Below are 21,358 nucleotides of genomic sequence, written 5' to 3'. Positions count from 1 at the left end.
CACGTTAGTAACGAGGTTGCTCAGATTTTACGAGTGTCTAATCCGATGAATAAATATTAGAGCATTCCAATATAGTCACGTCGAGGTGGTCTCCTATACGAAACACTAAGAAATATCAGACATTTAAACTTAAAAAGCCATTGACAAGAAACTTAAATTCGACTAACTGCTGAATGTTACGTTTTATTCAACTGTTTCCGTATTTATTGTTGGTGATTTGTGTTTAATAAAATTTTACTACAATGCCACATAATTAGTAAGCCATTATCGTTTCGTTTTATGCAACAAATATCAAGAGTTAGGGAAAATACTTTAGGTTGGTTAATTCGTGGCACTTAATATATCCATTTAAGTAATAAAAGTTTTATACTCATTAAGATCCAAATATATTTATTTAGTTTAACGTTTTTAATTAATTAAATTTAAACTAAATTAAATTGATAATTATTCGAGTGAAGCTGATGTTATACAAAATCCAATTAGTTTTTGCTATGGACTAAGAGAAGCGATGATATTTCACTACTTTAAGTCCGATCTCCGCCGTTGTAATGATCGTAATATCCGCAACGTATCAAAAGACCGCAAAATGTAAAAAAATATATAACAGCGGATGTAGAATGTCCTAAATTTAATCAGCAGAATTCCCAAGCTGTTGCTGTGTATCGAATGTGTATCATTTATCAAGCGACGTCTATTTGTTAACCACTTTTTTCCAATTGTAACCTTATTTTATCAGCTTAAGGAATATATTCGTGAAAGCTTGGTTTCATTTTGGTCACGTAACGTAAACATTCTTATATTAAATAGTCATTGTATGTTTATTTAGAATCATTTCTTTAGTTCCTTTTCAGTGGCTTTGTTTGTTGTTATTTGTCACTTAAAGACAGATGCGGAGTACCTATATATTAATGATTTCATCTTAAGTGGAAGTAAGTTTTTTCTAGAAAGTGCTCCGTCATCAAGTATGTAGTGATTGGTGACAGTGTTTTTTTTTTTAATATATATATATTTCTTTACAGATACTACACTTTCATAAGCTTTAGAAAGGTTTAAAATCCGTCTGTGAGAATAAAAGAGGTTTTTTATTTCAGCTGTCTGTCAGATGTATGTGAAGGCTTACATAAACTACTTCTAGACGCTTTTAAATAATATCAAAACTGTTGAGTTCTAAGAACAACTTCAAAAAAGAAATACGAAAGCGTTGTCAAACATTTTTAAGTACAAAAAATTGCGAATAAATTTTAATAAGAAATAAAATATGTCATCCAATATTTCGATAAATTTCACAAGAAGAACTGTAAAAATCAAGTCCCATGTAAAAAGTTTGATATATTCATAGATCCCTCCGTCTCTACATGTTTGAAACTTAAAATACCTCTAATATTATATGTCATGTGCTTGATGAAATTAATTAAAAGCGGTGATCTCGTTCCACCGGAACGATTTCCTTCCAAAAATGCAGCCTCAACACAACATTAATGTTACAGATAAGGTTCTGATTTATCATAACTTTAAATTCAAAAGTTAAGAGATCAATGTCCCTTCAAGTTTCCGCTCATGAATATTAAAATGTTATTGAATGATAGTTTTTCTGTTTCATTACTATTCAACGCCTTTTTAAATAACTTTGTTACTTTTTACTAACATTGCAGTGGACGTATTTTTTTTAAAGATGTGAAAGGTCATCAGAATATATTCATCACTGCAAAATTTATAGTCATCCATTATAATTATCAAATCGTTTAAACAAAATCACAGTTTTTGTAAAAAGTTATAAATTTTTAATTAATTTATTACTTTATCTATGTACGTGTCGTCGTCACTCCGAAAGATAATCAAATTGAGATTTATCTTTTTTACGACAAAACTTCCACAAAAACACAAGTAATACGAGACTCATTTACGACATTTTCATTACATTTTTAGTTTTCCAAAAAAAAAGTTTATCGCTCGATATAAACCTTTACACTATTATAGATGCAAATTGCCTATTCAAATTCAATAGTTGGAAATTGTAAGTGAATACTTAGAACAAATACTGTAGCTTTATTGCATTACATTACACACCGAAAATGGAAAATCTTGAAATAACTATGACACGTGTAATTTTACTGTACAATTTGTACAAGTACTAAGAACCCAAACATGGAGACCGACACATATTAATGTCATAAGCTTAGTTGCCAGAATGCAATAAAAATTCTTATAAGCGACAGTAAAAATGCTAAAAAATATTCGATTAATCTGTTAATCCATTCACTTAATACATTTAAATGTTAAAACTTCAGTCATTGTAACTAGGAACCATTTTAACGATCGTATATTTTAAACTAAACGAGCATATTACATGTTACTATATCAATAATGAGTCTTACGTATGTATAATGATATTAGAACATTCATACCAATGGGAATCATTATGAGAAAAGCACATCTTTCAAGCATATGTATAAAAAATAAACAATTTGTCAAAGAAAAGATTTCAAAGCCCGCTGATAATCATTTACATTGTTGCCTACGGTTCAGAAACAGTAAACATCACATATAAATGCACTTGAAAATAATTTCCTTTCTATTAATACTAGAACCGTCGGTATTAGTTAACGCCAGATAAAAGGAAAGTGGTCATATATAAATAAAGCAATGTCGTTTTTATTCCTAGCGCAGTATGTGTGTAATTTGTGTGTCAATAAATGTGAACTTAGACCGCAGAGCGTGGTAACTGGGACATGAGAGTGACCATCTTGAAAATGCAGATTTAATGTAAGGATCTTGAATGTAATATCTTATCTAGGCGATAGACGATTTCTATGGCGTAGCAATTAAAGAGGCAGATATTTTAATCGTATGTATCTATCAGCGTGCTCATTAAATCTATAAAAATAACAAAAAATAATTAAATAAACAAGAACGAAAAATCAATAAAAGGCATGTCGTTAAACAGATGCTCGAAATAAAAAGCGTTAAGTGTAACAAAACGAGTCGCCGGTTTGAAAAAACTGCATGAATATTTGATCCCCAATGAGAATCATTAATCAACTTTTTTACTAACTCCTAAACCGTGTTGCTTGTGCTGATCTTGGAAGATACAGATAAGCCAATATATGTCTTAATACACAGTAATAAAGGTGCCTTGTTTTATATAAAGTTATAACCGAGCGAGTCGACCGTTCTTTTTGTCACACGATCACATTATAGCGATTGTCCTTCTTCCTCCGGTTTCGGTGATAGTTCGAGAGAACATCATTAATCAAAAGGAACACATGCGGATCTATTCTTTTCAGACAACACGATACTGCGTTTTGATTGTAGACTGCAAGGCTTTCGCTAACGATTCTGGCATGTTTTGATACAATTCTGTTATCAACGTCCTTGTGAATAAGGATGTATATTGTGTGACGTGAAAACCATTTATTATCAATGTGATCCTATATTTACCTTAGGATTTTCACCTTCTTATGTGGGAATATTCAATTTGTTTGCGTCAAATGTTTTTGTGCAATTGACGCGTAAATCCTTAGAATGACTAATGATCCTTGGTTTTAATGGTTTCTTAAAGATACTGATGATTTTAATAATTTAGGAATACATGCATCAGTTGAACAGCGAACACATTTCGTTGATATTTTCTCTTTTTCTTCTGTAATTAAAAGAAATGCTAATTTACATGGTACATTGTATATGTTCTTTTCAAATTTGGTTAGGTAGGGAGAGGAGCTCAGACAGTGGAGGTGAGCGTTTAACGCGCGCTAGTAGGGGCTCCTTAAACCTACACCTGGGTCGCAAGTCCCAGGCACTGTTGAAGCTCCTCTCCCTGCAACGCGATGGACCCGCACGGTGAATCCATTGATTGCTAAGAGGTTTTGTCTCCTCTTATATATATATAAATATATATATATAAGTATTTGATTACGCCAAGGTTTGAGTTTTAGATAAATATATAGCTATCACAATTCCATAAATTCCTAAAAACATTCAGTTGGTTGAGAAAAAAAATGCGACATATATAGAGTTTTTTCTAATTGTTCTATATGTTATTCAAAGATATTCTAGAACAAGAGGAAATGTCATAATAAAAGTCCTTATATATAAAGGAGACCATGATTTTAATAAATGTCTCCATAAATAGTATTGAAATGACCAACGTAATGCAGTCTAATACCGACATTTCATTCATTTTATTAGCTGTTAAAGTTGATCATAATTTTCTCACGACGACGCACTAGCAAAAACTGTTATATTTACTCGTAGTGTCGTTGACATAATTAGAAAAGCGACGCCACAGTGTCCATAGATTAGAATACATACGCTTCCAATAAACGTTTGCATATCGTAAAATTCAAAACGATATTATTTCGTAACGATGAAAGACAAGCGCATTAAAACGTCGCGATATTAACCTTTTGTATAAATGTATATTGTATAAATGTATACAGTAAAAAATAGGGTGGAGATGGTACTTGAAAAATTAATCACGCTGTTCATTGTATGTTACTGGAGTTTGCTAACAATATTGCGGTACAATGCATTTGTATCCATTGTCGGGATAAATGATACAGATCGGGATCCCAAATGTATTCGTGCAAAATTAATGATGACGTCCCTCGTGTAATAAAAAAATTATACTACGCGTATTGTGACAATTTCGCTTTATAACTTTTTTATTTGTCTCCTAATAATGAAATATTATTTTCGCAATATTAATATCGTTCTGTCTTCATTTGTATAATTCATATTTAATGCAATGTATAATTGTATTTTTAACAGAATGTATAATTATTTGACGCCTCTGCATCGAGATCAGCGGTCTAATATCTGATATTAATTATATAATTCGTAGTAATCGTGAACTGATCGATATTCCAACGTTATTTCGGTTAAACTGGTTCAAGTTTGTTCCACTTGGAACTATATTGTAATGTAAAAAAGCTTTTTATCTTATTATGATACAATTATTATTCATAAACCAGTCATTTATTATACATTAAAGTAAATATATATATAATTTTTATGATTAAATTAAAATAAAATTTAATTTGTGTCATACTTTTCGGTTTAGTCTCATAAAAAAACGTGTGTATATAAAAACGATCAAATAACTACGAATGAAAAACAAAAGTCTGTTGCGGAACAAACCATCACTAATAGTCTTCTAAGTACGGTAATACCCTGTAATTTCAATTTTATACGTGGGAAACGATAACAGGTCGGACTTACAGATAGCATACTTTCGCTTTTACGAATATTATGATTGCACGAATACGTACTGTTTGTGTTAGTTGAAATACGAACTAGCATTTGTCGTGCGTTTAAAGTTATCAACAAAATTATCCCGGTTATGATTCATTTTAAATTAACCCGGTCGTATTAAACATCTCCATTGATTTAATACTAAACAAGACTTTCTCAAATTACTATTAAAAGGTAAGGAATGGCAAAGAAAGTTCTTTATGTACGACATGGGTGATGAGCCTGACATGTTTGGGTTGTACCGTCGTATGTTCTTTTGTATCACGTCAAACGCTCCTCAAACCCGTCATGTGCTCACAATCGATTGTATTGGATGAAACTAATATCTTCAATAAAAACGACAACCGACAACTTGGATCGTGTTTTGTGATTTTCAATGCTGCAAATTCTATATCATTGGCGTCATTCCAATTTTTACGTTTTGTCAAAACCGTCAAATCAGTTAGTCTGTTCCGTATATTTATTCAAGTCGAGAGTGTATCAGGAATTATTGTAATAATAAATATTTACCGACATCGAACCACTTACACTATAATGACAGTTCATACATTCGCGACCCTTGAATGACAAAAAGCGAACCCTCGAACTCATTTCGCCCGATTGCCGCCATACAATGGCGAGAAGTCAATCAAAACCGGTCCATGCAAGGGTTTAGTGCATTATTTAAATATAACACCACTTAATAAACAATGCTTACATACCAGAAGTAAATTTTATAAACTGGTCCTATAATTTAAAGAGACAATGCATTTGATTTATAGTTTCAAACGAGGATGCATTTGACGTGTTATTTTATTTTATTTGACTACGCCGAGTCTCTTAAACATGGCATTTGCATTTGTGATATTAGATAAGCTGTTTTTTTCCTATGGTTCTGAAGCTATATCTGTTTTATATAAGATATATGTATAATTTTTATTCAAAACGACCATTAGAGGGTTGAGATGTATTACGTTATTTAAGAATCGAGTCTTATTCAATATAGAGATCTTAGATATATTCAATAGAAGACAAACCCGTTCTTAATTGTTTTATGATTGTAATAATTATCATAATAACGCAATACAAGACTGGCTCGTATTGAAATTTCAGTACACCCACAACAACAACAACAACAACAACATTATTGTTAAAAGATGAAGCCGACGGTAACACTCTGGTGCTATTATACAAAACCTAATTAATGATTATACAGTGAGTGCTCTCATTAATGGAATAGAAATAATTATGTGTTATAAGCCTTATTTTTTTGTAAAACATCCGTATTACATTAATAACATATAATGATTTACTTAACTTAAATTATATTATGATATCGGATATGATGTTTTTATAAAATAATTATATATATATATATATTGTATGCTTACTCAAGCGTTCAAAGGCAGCTGAATGTTATTTATCTAACTTCTAATTTTAACACATTTGTATTCATTCAGTTCATTTAAAACAAAGAATTCTCATTAGTAAAGAACTTTAAGATCGTGGTATGGGACGGAGGATATACGGATCTAATTGTCAATGTATTTAAGAGGAAGACAATCACGGAAAAGTCCATTAAAATCAAAATAATGTATCGATCCCATTATATATGTTCATTATATATCTAAAATCTAGACATACCTGAATACAATTTTAAATGCAATATAAATTATGTGGTATTTATAACAAAAATAGTATTTAATAGATCGTTGACTTTTATATTTCATTTATTATTATAGGATTATTTAGTTTTATTAAATTATTTAAGAGTATTCCCCTTAACGCGATAGAAAGTGCTGTTGAGTGGATCTTCATTAGGACACCGTAATTAGCAACAGGTTTACAAAACGCTAGACTACAGTTAGACCCCATACTTCACATGCCTGGCCTTTATATCAGCTATCATTTTATCATTCCTCTTACTGACATTTACCGCAATTAATCATGTTGTTGTTATAGGCGTTTATATGAACAGACAAACAAAAATCGTTTATTAACTAACAATATACAGAAAAACTATATACATTTCTGGTTTCTAATGTTGATACTTTGTAACGGATGGATAAAAAGTGACAGCGCTTGTCTTTGTGACTCCATAAATGGACTTTGGCTGGGATTCGTATGGGAAGTTGCGGTTCAGAAGCTAATTGGGAACCGACGAGCTAATTATTGACCACTCTGAGCCGTTAGTCGCCGATTCAATTGATATTTAAGGTAAGTCTTATAAAACAAATAACATACCATTAGAAGTTAAAATCCTTTAGTATCAATTCAACTTTAACATAAAACTATAGAAACGACATTATTGGCCTTTTAATTTTTTTCGTTTGAGGATCTATCGTCCGTGGAACGATGACCGCATCCGCGCTTAAATTGGACCGAAGGCTGGCTATAAAGTACACGCATAGAACTGCCGAGGCAGAGTTCAATCCTAACGCCGATTTAGGTTTATTTAACTTTAATGTGTCGTTAAATGGTAGCTAATATCCATGCTTACAACTTTACGTTTATTCTATAAAGGAAGTCCTTAACATACTGTAATAAAATTACAACATACAACCCATTCGATAGAAGAAACTGTAATGTTACTCGGTACAAACTCTACCCTGCGAGTATATCTGACGTTTAGGCTAAATGTCATACGAAAGTGTTCGTATTGAACTGTGACAAATAAGGATTTGGAAACATAAAACTTCGCAACGGACAGTCGCCGGGTCGTTGAATGCCAACACTTCCAGTTTCCCAGTTTTACGATGTAAAGAAAGCGAGTGGTTTTGTACAGAGTTTACGACGGCCTCTATTACGCACCATTGTGATGTTTCCCCGCTGGAAACCTCTTCTATTATTTGTTACTTTGTTACTGTGTGAACCTTTGAACTGTAGCAGATAATAAGGAAAACCGAATAACCATTCGTATTTTATGTATCTGTTAATTTCTGTTCTGAAGACGGTTCATTTAGTACGAACGTTCTGTTTTATTTCTCCGACGACTCTCAATGCAACCGACATTGCTTGTTCGTATATTTTAATAGGGGAATGGATATTATTATGGACTTGTAAACAAATTGAAATAATATGTTATAATTTAAACTGCAAAATATTCTAAAAGCAAATCTAATCGTTCAGGATAAAAGTCATCCATAATCTATATGTCTATACTCGTATGTCGGTTTGTGTACATATAAATAATTTTTCCTTCTTGTTATTGTTTGATAATCATTTGCTTATAAACCACAAGATATTTTTAGATATTGGTAGAACAGCTCATGATTTAAATATTTCGTTAGTATTTTTCTATCGGACAACAATAAAAATAATTTATAACAAAACATAAAGGAGGTAAATTAAATAAATTCAAATGAACTCGTCCGTCACTGGAATGTTAATAATTTTGACATGACACGTCAACATGTGCGCTCACGTCACTCCGTGACAGCCTGCAATGGCCGCCAGTCGGACTTAGAGGGCGCGAGGTCATACTATAATAATCTAAATTGGACTATATACAGGCTGCTCATCTATATGTTTGATCTATTTAGAAAAATTTACTATTAAATTGGATAATATTATGATTAAACATGTACATTATTATGATTAGAAATGAATTAAATATGTTAATTATAAATACTTTTAATAGTAAAGTTGTGTTTGTTTTGAACGCCCTCTATTTAGTCAGGGTCACGTGCGTCACGGTCACGAGGTGCGTGTCAGTCAGATCGTGTCAGCGTGTGAGCGGTAATGACTTACAGAAATTAGAGCGACTTTTATATACACAATGTATGTTTGTGTAATTAGATAACAACCTTCGACGGAAAAACTTTACTGTGGTTAATATAATGAATTTTAAATATTTATGTACTCTGTGAAAAAAGTATAGTTTTTGTCTTCTCATTCTATATAGATGTGATTTTGTTTCTCTAGTCCTTACTTATTCAGTTTCAGTCAATGTTTTTATTGATTTAAAACTTCCAGCTTCATCCAACCTGCCGCATTCAGGTCTTAATTACAAGTGAACAGTTCGAAACTCAAATATTAATATAAAAAAAAATAAATAAATAAAAAATAATAATAAAACCGTAACATACAGATACGTCACATTCATACGGTATATAAATTTCGATCATTATTGTAATTTGCTATTAATATAATTTTCAAAACTAGCCGTATCGATGATAGTATTATTATAAATTAATTCTTATTATACATTTCTTATTATATTCAGAGGTATAAGTTAAAAGAAAAATAATTTGTAAGTAAAATATTTTTTTCTTATCACGCTGAATATCATATAAATTACTTTAGGTGTTTGTAAAATTATTCAGAATAAACATTTCCAAATAATTGTATATTCAATAACTTACGGTCAAGTTAGTAATCTGACACCGAGCTCGATACGTTACTCCTATGGCATAAATAACCCATAAACATCTTAGCATTTTCATGGGAATTCGGGGTCAATGGTGTCACATATGAATTTTAAATGTGATTTTATTTGATAAAATTATATCTCATCTTAATAATTATAATATTGCAATAATATTATCGTTTAAAATTTATGAATATAACGTTAGTTACATTGAAATAAATTATTTGAATTAAATTCAATCATTGAAATATTTTAAAGTATCTATCTGATAACAATTAGTAGAAAGAGGTGAACGCGTTGATGTCTTTTCTTCAGTAACAAAAACCGTCCAGGAGACTTTTATAAGGAAGCATGAAAGAGTGGTGATAAGACCTGAAGCGTTCATATAAACATCGTTATCTAAATATACATTGTACATTTTAGGAAGACTTTTAGCATGTCATACAAATTTCACGTTTATATATGAAGCGATACTGGTTTTAGTTTGTTTCATTTCCTATAATAAAACCTTAACCGACATCGAAAAGGTGAAATGCCATCACTTGTCCCCGATGACCGCAGACACTCCCTGTAAAAACCTTAGATGTAACTTTCTACTTTGTTCTTTGACCGTCCAAGTTACAAGAAGTAGCGATTTTAATATTTTTATTTTGGATTCGATGAATTAATCTCAATCATTTTAAAGTTTTATATAATTTTAATAAATTGTGATATTTTTTTTATAAGGAACCATAATAGACAGTTTAATTACAAAGTTTTCAAAACTTGAGTTATTTCAAAGGATAAAAGTACGAGTCAGTCACGATATGAAAACTATGTGATGTGATCGCTATAAATGTGTCTACATTTTGCTTACTAAAGTATGAAAAGGCAAATGCTGAATATAATATAAAATTCTATTTGAAACATCAACGATCACAATTAATATTAGTGTTCGAGCGCTCCAACATATACTTTTAATTCCCCGCTACACTGTCGAAACTTGCAGCTGCATCACCAGCGACATGTTCTGCCCTCATGTCCTGTTGTTCATTACGAGATGAACCGGCGGATGCTGCGTCTTGCCACGAGATAATTATATGTGAAATATTGTTTACATAAAACACTTTACGTATCATCACATCCAGCTTTAATTAATTATATTAAAACATATCAATAAGTTGATTGTTCTTATTACTTTTAAAGTAATAATTTTATATTAATTAAAGTAAGTTTTTAACTGAGTCTTAATTGAAATGTTAAAAGGTTGGATTTATTTAACTTCTTGTTTTTGCTTTATATTAAAGGTGCCAAAAGGTATGTTAGCGTATATGTACGTGGTTGTAACACGGAATCTTCGAAACGGAATCGCGTAAAATCTTGCGTGTCCCTAATATTGCTTGAATAATACGTAACTTTGTGTTGATGTAATTACAGTATTATGGGCTTTAAAAATTTTAACAAGAATAAGAGCCTCTCAGCTAAATGTGCGTTATTGTTGGCGCTATATTTTTTTAAATTTAAAGTGACATTATTACAATGATGAAATTCTTTTAAAGAATTAATTTGACTGAATTTCAATTAATTTTAAATCAAATTTTGTTTGGGACTAAAGCAAGGAACTTATTCACAATACGTAGTTTTATATTATAATAAAAACAAACATAAGGAGGCAGTATAGTGTAATACAGATGAAGACTTTGTTTGTATATATTATTATAGATTAATTCTTAAACTTTATATATTTCGCAAAATTTCTCTGTTTTATATAAACGACCCCAGTTAATGTACTTATGTCATTTGAAGTACTATAAAGTGGACCAAATCAACTATAAAATAACAAAAATACGTCAATTTAATGTTAGAATTATAAATCTATAATGCATCTTATGTGTGACATTGGTTCTTGTTTTAATCAATTATCTTCAGACTACTGGCTTAATTATATTTTTGGCATTCAAAAAAATGTATAATAATTTTAAATGTTGTTATTTAAAGAGTGATTTATCATTCTGCTGACGCTAATTATGTTTGGCTCTATTGTCGCGACTGATAAGGAAAGAAGAATCAAACCTGTAAATTCGATTAAATAATTCTAATTAAAATATATTTTCATTCGAAATTCAACATTATAATAATGAATAAAACATATAAATACTGTCTTACGTACCCCTTATATATATTAAAACACGGGTTACAGTTTATAATGACCAGATAGAGCCATTTAAATGTTACAGACAATGGATTATTGAAAACATTAACCTTTTATGAATAAAAACAATTCCATCGATAATTAAAAAAAAAAACATGACATTTGAATGCGCTAATATCGTTATAAGTAACCTTTTTGGTAAGTTTTTTTTTTTAATTTGATCAATTCGATCCTGTCAGTGTGTTATTTATTAGGTGATATAATGAATTGAGTTGCAGTTTCATAAAGAATTATTGATGGCTGATAAAACATTGTCGCGAAAGTTTTAAGTTAAAATTTTAATAAAGGAAAAAAATAACGGAATTAATTCATCAGCAACAAATAAGAGTCGAGACTATGGAACTTTTTTTTATCAAATCATCTACATTTTATGCGTTTCTTTGCTTTTTATTTTAATAAAATACTGTTTTTATCATTGAATTATGCAGATTTATAAAAATAAGATTTTATTACAACTATTGACGCGTCTTAATTGACACGAAATCGATAAATTGACTAATTTTTATGACAGAAATGGATTAAATATTTTTAACATATTTTAGACGCTTTATTGGTGTTTTGTTTAGTTTGACATTTTAATATCTTCGAATGTCTTCGTTTTGGAAAGCGTATTTAATTAAATTCCAGAAACATTTTTTGTTTGTTGTGACGTTTTAGACAATAAGACTGAATATAAACGACAAAAAATATGAAGCCATAAATACATTATCAAACTGGTGTTTCATTTCCACATGTGTAATATAGAGGCAAGATCGTAACATAAAAAATGAAAATAACCGAACAATCCATCACGTTATTTGAAGTGACCCTCAGGGATCACAGAGTAAATACATTTGATTGGAAGTGATCACAGGTTGGAGGGGGTCACTATTGGGAAACGATAATCTGTGATCGATCAATTATTTATGACTGTTAAATTAAATGTAAACAACGATACAATATTTATAAAATTTATTGGAACCATAAATCGAGTAAGCTAAGTTAATCACATATAAAAAAGTATCTTACCTTGATTACTGGTAAATCTGTCAGTATCAGAGGTTCCGATATTTTCTTTAAAAAGTTTTAATTAAACACTCAACTGTTTTCTCATAATTAACACTTGCACTACTATGAGACACTATTTACTAAGCACGAGTTTTTCAAAATATAAAATGACAAAAGAGTTCCGATAGGATCCGCAAAATTTAAAATTGGAGCGCGCGCATTCATGCGTACGCGCCACGCGAATCGTTCCTTTTTCAAACCGTCCCCGAGGCTCACTCGGATGTGGCTCGTGTGTGACTGTACACTCATCTTGCACTTCACGAAGAAGACACACCCGCCGTCCCCCTCACACACACAGGATCAGATGTAGCCGTCCCTTTCCCTCTTATTATCAGAGGTTAAACCGCGCTCATCTGTCAGTCGGCACGCGGGCACCGGGTGGGAAGGTCGCGTTCACAGTTTACCGTTACTTTCTCTATACCATAAAACACGAATCGTATGCGCTGCTATTTTGTCGGGTCGAAGCTTCTTGGTAATTTATTTGTTTGGCGCGCAGGTGCCTCTACGGCTTATTGATGGGTATAGGTGTGTCCGTAAAGGGCACGGGTCGAATAGCGGTTCCCTTTACGATTGTTTCGACATTTATGAGACATTTACCGAATGTAAAATTGGGTCAAAGTTGACAAAAACTTTTATGTTAATTTACTGCTTCGACATTTACGGGTGATAAATAATCGAAACTAGATCGCCGAAAGCTGTGGCGAATTTTATCAGCGACCAATCGGGTGGTCGCGAAATGACATATACGCTAGATCATTCGCTTAGATGACCGGCGCGTGCGCAGCACTGCCAGCGATTGGCGTAAAGCGCGTAAGCCCCGCCTGTACCGTTATAGGGGGGCAATGACTGCCTTCCAAAAGTGGGGGTTTGTAGATCAATTCAAACTAGAGGGGATATCATACGCCATTTAATTAATATTCGATTGTAATATTCCAAGCACAATAAATAATAGATGATCCCGGAACTAGTCCTCACATCGTTTCCTTATTGGACAGGCAAAGATGCTATTTAATTTTATTCAAATCAAGTACATAGATATTAGTTAAATGCCAATATTATCAACATTATTATAAGTATGCAGTTCCTTGTTTGATAAATAAAGAGAATATATATAAAACAACATACCTTCTGTGCACGTACAGGGTGATTATTGGTAATCAATTAATTATTAGCACTTTATTAGTTGAAATGTTGAAACAGAAAATTTATCATCAAACAAAAACTATTATTTTTAAATGCTATATATACTATTCTAATAATTAGTTATAAATAAAATAAACTGAAGCGCAGTTGCGGTAATATCCTAGTCCTGCCGCAATGTCGCAAGTATAATGATGTAAATTTAATAAGTTGTGGTCAGGCATCAGGTGAGCTAGAGGTCAGGACTAGAACGGTAGGTGGTGAATAAATTACTGGCTACCTCCACGACTAAACTAACAGGTTGAACCGTTCGATAAAAATTGAAATATATTTATACAATTCACATTTCCAATTCGCTCTTTAAACCGATAAACCGACTTTCCATTCAATTTAACTTTCAATGACGTTTTTCTGAATGGATGATTGACCTTCTCTATAATATTTAATGTCAGGTCGTAAATTGTAATAATCTTAATATTTATATGTTAATTTGTGCCATATAATAATTAGGAGACTTAGGGGCTGGTTTTATTTTGACTACACCTAGAAAAACATATGGCAGAAGACTAATTATTTAGTAAGAGAAAGAAGGATTAGGTGAAAAGACATTTGAGTAAAACAAGTAAGATGGGATGATGAAATTGCACAAAACAAGTGCGAGATAATTAAAATTGTAGGATCTAGAGTTGGTATACTGTTTCTGACGACGTGCTCTTAACAATCAGATACTAAAAAAGTCGTTAGAGTGCCATCAGTAATGTTCTTATCACGGCTTGAATTCTAGTCTCTCAACAGGAAGGTAAAATTTGCAAGTGACTTGCAAGTAAGTTCCTTTTCACTATTTTCAATCAAGTTGTATTGTCTTCCACTACTAGGTACTTTTAGGCATATAGCGAAAAATAAATAATCTGTTGTTTCTTCAAGCAGCAACATATGGAACATATAGAGAAAGCTGGGGAATAGTACACAAGGAATAAAGAGGGGTACTTCCAAGGTGGAAATCTATTATCGTGGAACAAAACATAGCTGGCTTGTTCTCGTCAATCACCTATGGGAATTTTATACCGCCTGTTCCGAATCAAACCTCTTGAAATTGATATCCTACAATATTAATTCTCTATAAAATTAAATAAACTCCTAAAAGGAGAGCAAGATATAAGTTCAGGTATCTTCTGAGAGTACCAACCATGTTTAAATTTATTATTCCTAATTTCTAGAACTTATAAATCTTCAACTTCTTTTTTTTTAGGTGATCTAACTGTTTTGTTATGTTCAAGATAAGATTAAATACATATTTGTTTTTTATATTTTTATTATTATTAGAGCATTGCATTCATGTTTTTTGGATTTTATACACAAAAGGTTGAATAAGAGATAGTAAAACCTTTTAAAAATTATTATACAATAGTTTTAAAAAGCTTATAGGTATATGAACAAAAATTTAGTTGCCGATTTCAACCTACTCTTAAGGTTCTTCGTTAATTCTGAAAGTAAAGTAATACTTATGTTATTATTTATGTAAAGCAATGAATTAAATTTTACATATTATGTCTAAAGCACCTTTGTATGTTTGTTTGTATTATATAAAACACATACATATCTATTGAAATATAAGGAATTGAAAATATTAATAATAAAAATATACAATATGTTCACATCGCTGTTTCATGGGATGTAGATTTATAAAATAGTTGATAAAAACTAATGTTTTGAAGCACTTTATACATGCTAATCCCACTTACTGCTAAGATTTAGAAAATCGCCTGTTATTAAGAAGTCCCCTCAAAAGGGGTGTAAAAATTCAATTACAACATTTTAAGGGACTTTTATGTAAAGTGCCAGGTTTTAAATTCTATTTGGTATTTTTTCACTTACGATTTCGATTTGATATTATACATTTTGTTTTTGCTTTGAAGGGATTTGCTCGAAAATGCCTTAAGGTTGTTAAATTCAGATAAGAAATTTAAAACTTTTTATAACTTTCTGGTTTGTTTTTTGAGATAGTTACAATTTCTAATTCGTTTTGTTCACTAATTCTAACAAGAATTGAAGCAGAGTGTCTTAACAGATCTTGTAAGACAGGAGTCCGGAACGTCAAGTTTTGTAATTTTCTTACACATTATATGTTATTCGAACTTTAATAATAGATTTGCTGTTTGAAATTAAAAACTAACAGTTCATTCATGACTATTCCTAAATGAGAAACGTACGCTTCTGTTCTTATTGTTAAATTCTTTACTTAAGAATGTGTTCGTTAGCTTTAGCAGTCTTACTAAAGAAACATCAACAGATATGTGAAACCATACCAATGAGGAGATTAATCGTATATTACACAATTAATCAAAACCACTTTAACGTAAAAACCATAGACCTATTTACATTCTTGAATGAAAAATGTTTTTGACTAATACATTAACAATATTTACTAGGCTGGTATAAGGCTAACTTCTTACTGTTACCTGTAAAACCTTTTAAGGCCTCACAGCGACCGCTAATAAATAAATCGGATTCAACTGAGAATGTTAATACCGATTATGTTTGGTGCTGGGACGCATCCTCGCTATGCGTTAAGCAGCCCTAATATTATAAATATTTAAAAGCCTAGTTTTTCATTCATTTGAAAGTATATCCATGAAGAATATGCGATATTATCACTCGCGCCATATTCGTGAAGCTGTCATTTCCAATGGGAGACATATAGAAAGATGCAAACGGACATCAAATAAATATTAAAAGCATAAACAGTTAGATTGTCATCAATGTCATATATTCGTATTTTTTTTTTAATTTATTTCATTCTTTAAGCGATTTTGGTTTTTCTTGCAAATATAAACCTGTTATTTAAATCCATTTTTAGCGATGGTTCAAATTAGATGGATTAATAATGAAGCCAGCATCCTCGCTAGTTAACCATAAAAGTGTGATGCAAGAACTATCAAGCCTGGAAGAAAAAGTTGGTAAAAGATAGCAAAGTTTTTATGTTATAAAAAAACACATACAACAATAATTAAACATACATAACTTGTTGTATACTCATAAGCAAGCACACGATCGGCTAATAAATACGTTTCGCGATTAAAGCCTCTCCAAATATGGCGTCATATAAAAACATCAATGTATACATTTGTTAGGCCAATATGCCAATAAAACCTTAAACGATTCAAAGTGCATTTACAGTGCAATTCCCTCATTTGAACTGGTTTCATAATGTATCTAAAGATCGCCATGAATAAAACAAAACAATATATTTTAACTGTTAAACAAATAGTTAAATGTATAATTTAGTTATAGGTACGTATAAAAATATATGATATTTATCTTAAATCTTATAAGTTTCATAAAAATAATGAAACCAGTATGTCAAATATACATTTGTGTATAATTTTAATTTATTTTTCATTTTATTCAAGCTATACTTTTTAACCTATTTATTACGGAGAAAACAGTGCTTGGTAATTATTATTACGTAGTATTGGTGAAAAGGGTTCTTATACCTATATATTTAAATATATTTTAAACATATATCTATGAAGCAAAATTTTTATTAATATCTATTTAACAATAAAGTAAAAACTCTTATAAAATAATTCTAAAATACAAATTAAATTTTGCCAGTCCTCTTTTTTAAGAACCCTAATCTATTAAACTAACGCGTAAGTGCGGAAGCTTTGTCTCATAATGAATTATTGATCGTTGAAATTTCGTGAGTTAAGCAAGTTGTCTACGCAGTTCGTTCCGCTGTCCACAGATGGCGTTAGATGTACCATCGTGAGATAGGGAAATATATTTTGTATTAAAAATATTGTTTGTGTTGACGGTATACTTTTTATTGCACGATATTATAAATTGATATTCGTGGTTGGACGTCATATTATTTTAATTAAAAATACAAACGCTAATAACGATGTGGTCTTTTATTTATAAATATAAAGGTCTGAATTCTGTTTTGTCTAGATTTAATTGAAACTCTACTAGGAACATCCCAGGTGGTAAGAAATACGGACAATAGATCCAAAGTAAAACGAAAATTTAGATCTTTATGTGTCGATAATAAATTATTGTCTTTGTAAAAAACCTTATTGAGATCTCATTGGTTAGCTTTTAAACAAGATATACCAAAAGAAGAACTGAATGAGATATATTTTAGTAAAAAACGTAACCCTCAATAAAGTTTCTGACCCTGATACAAATTCACATCATAGTTGGTCGTTCTCAAAATACCTTTTGATTATGCATTTGTAAGCGACGAGTATAACATTGTGCGGTTGTTTCATATTTCATTGATATATAAATAAACTACAACCAACGAAATTGTAAAATAAAATTCCAGCCGTGTCTAAGGACGTGAATAATAAATTAAGTTTTGACACTTCAGACGCAACAAATAAACACAATTGTTTTAAAGAACGAAGATCTCGGCGTTCTTAGAATGATAAAAAATTTGATACCGAGAAGGAAGGGAACTCGCAGGGCTACTGATATCATTAATTTTGTTTCTATCGCTCCATATTTTATCGTCCTCCTCAATATGCGGGTCACGAGACAAATACTATACAAAACTTGAGATTTTTTTGTTCGATTCCGCGAAACATAGACAACTCTGCTACATTTGAAAATCTCAGCATTACGAATTATACAAAAATACATATTTAATTTCAGTTATTAATTATTTTAAATTTTTTTTGCTTTTTGTCTCAAAATTAAAAACTTATTATTTATATTGACCTCGAGTCTAAATTGGCATTGATAGCACAGTCTAGGAATGAGTTTTAATCATATTCCTCTACTTTGTTACTATTAAATACTCATAAGTTATCGCAACTTTTTCCATAAATATTAAAAATATTTGGAAAAAGAGACAATGTGAATGGTAAAATTTTATTCTGTGTAACCTCTCTAAGTGTTTATAACATTAACAGCAATAAAATTGCTTGTGAAGTATATATATATATATCTATATATATACATCCATACTTACCTACTTTTATCATAAATTTATCATATATTTTATCATAAATTTGGGAAAACTTAAGCGAATCCAAATACCAAAATACTGATTTTAACCAAATATATCATTAATAGGACATAATACTCAAAACATTAGCAATCACTAACTGTTGCTCAAAGCTTATCGAAATAAATATATGAAGAAATATTAAATATCCACGTGGCAGAGCTCGCTATGTTGGAATGGTTCGTATAACATCACAGCGGTCCAGCAACACCGTCACAACTATTACGATAATTTTGTTATTATTACATCTTAATATAAATAAAACTAATAATATATTTTGATTACGGTTGCTCCAAAGTAACCGAAACGTCGGAGGTATTCAGTTTACAATAATAAAAAGAAGCGATAGGAGATCCAAAAATATTAGTTTTATTTTATTAAACTTAGTTTATATAAAAATTCATGAAACAAATCAAAAAAATAATTTTGCTGTTAAAATATTCGTAAGCTCTATTGTTACTTTTCCGTTTTAAATATATTTTAAGACAGTAAAGTTTTTCTTAGATGTTGTAATATAAATTATAAGTTATTCAGTTTATTGACAATGTTGGAAGTAAATTAATCTCTGGTTAAATAATAAATTAAAAATTGCTCAAGTAAACTTACGCTTTTTTATATCGAGTCTCATTCAATGAACAGCCAGAGTGTGGTTTGATGAAAGCTTTGAAAGTTATTGTGTTCACAAAACGAATTTAACAGCGTAACACATACTTTAACAATAATTTATATTAAATTTAAAAGTATTGAAAACTTCGAGGACATTTCAAGATAATCTAGGGCAATAAATAACTGACAAAAGACTAGGAGATACAAAGAATTAGCAACCTTGACTAATGATTCAAAGATATACGATCGATATTCAAGAATTAAAAGAAAACAAAAACTCGTCGGGTTTCAAACTTTATGATATAAGTGTAAGGGCGTTTTTAACTTTACGTGTTATGTGGGGTGTTATAATAGTGTCGCTTTAAGTACAGACAATTGCATTTCACTCGACACAATATGGAATAATGGAATCATTTGACACGATCTCTCAAAATATTTTAGTAGCAAATGTGCAATATTCCTCGTGCCACAAACTACAGGCGGTAGCGGGCAGATTGCGCTACCTATATTTATTTCAAAAAATATATCCACTTCATTCATATGAAGTTGCTCCCTCAAATTTTCCAAAATAAAAGATAGAATAAGAATTATGCTAAAGATTACGATAGAAAAATACATGGTTTATAAAACATGTTGTCATACTACCAACAAGAGGTTTTACAAGAGGTTATACAAAGGTTTGGGGATACGGGAAGTATCTTATATCTAGACCAAACCACAAACGGCCAATGTCAAAGAGACAATAAAACTATAAGTGGGGGGTCCCTTCGACCCCAATATGCGATTGAACAAAAACGTGTCAATATTGTGTAGAATGTTTTCGTTCGCTTTGTGGCCAGCGGAGATAAATTACTATCATTCACAAATATATAGCACAATTTGTAGATTGATTCTGTTTGTAGCTTTTGTATGGATAAGACATGTGAACATATTTTTTATTACTCTAAGTTTCTTTAGCTTAAACTAAAATGCGAAATATAATTATAATTAATAATGAACCTAAAAGAGAATCTTCAATATCATTAGAATTATAAAAAAAAAATCACGTTTACCTTGTTCACAGTATTTACGGAAAATTAAAAAACAGAAAAAACTAAAGTTCTGGAATCAAATTTTGAAAGTTATAAATAAAACATGATAATATTTTATATTTTATGATCCACACAAATTCCATCACACTTAACCGATTCTAAGCGCAGTTTATCCGTCACCGCCTACCGAATATTCTATTGTTAGAACCATCTGTTTTTCTCAAAAAAAGATGGGTACGGGGTACTAACGACCCACAGACAGCCAGGTGACGGTTATCTTGTATTGGTTTTTGTCGTAATAATATGTTTGATAAGGTCGCTGATAAAATGAGAAAAATTAAATAAAATCTCTCGAAGAGGGTTAACGCTGTCTGTTTTATGGAATATTCGGTCGGTGTGCTGTCATAGATTCTTCGAAATAGATCTTTAAATAAGATGTTCGGCAAATATAATTTCAATTGAAGATTTGATTCATACTTAGGGACAACTTGTGCTGGCAATTACTTTTTAATATATTGAACGATATTATATCAAAAAGTTTAAACTTACATATCCAAGACAGAAATCGAAACGAAAATAATATAAATGTATAGAAAGATATGTACCACACTGAAAGCATGAAATAAAATCAAAGCAAATAATTAAATTACCTTTCATAAGACATGGTGCATTAAATTTATATAGAATAGGAATAACTATGCAATGTAAAAGGAATAAGAAAAAACTTAATG

At 30.7% G+C, this 21,358-nt stretch overlaps 1 protein-coding gene across 1 annotated transcript in view; it reads right to left on the bottom strand.

The window, feature by feature from the left end:
* Positions 1 to 13,274, bottom strand: part of LOC116772754 (protein embryonic gonad-like) — a 53,786-nt gene extending 40,512 nt beyond the window's left edge. The window contains exon 1 of the mRNA XM_032665044.2: positions 12,798 to 13,274. The gene's annotated coding sequence lies outside the window, so the exon portion shown is untranslated. The remainder of the gene's footprint in view (positions 1 to 12,797) is intronic.
* Between the last annotated feature and the right edge of the window lie 8,084 nt (positions 13,275 to 21,358).

The sequence above is a fragment of the Danaus plexippus genome, chromosome 12 (genome assembly GCF_018135715.1).
Source record: "Danaus plexippus chromosome 12, MEX_DaPlex, whole genome shotgun sequence".
In the NCBI taxonomy this organism is placed as follows: Eukaryota; Metazoa; Arthropoda; class Insecta; order Lepidoptera; family Nymphalidae; genus Danaus; species Danaus plexippus.
This window is presented reverse-complemented; position numbering and strand designations above follow the sequence as displayed.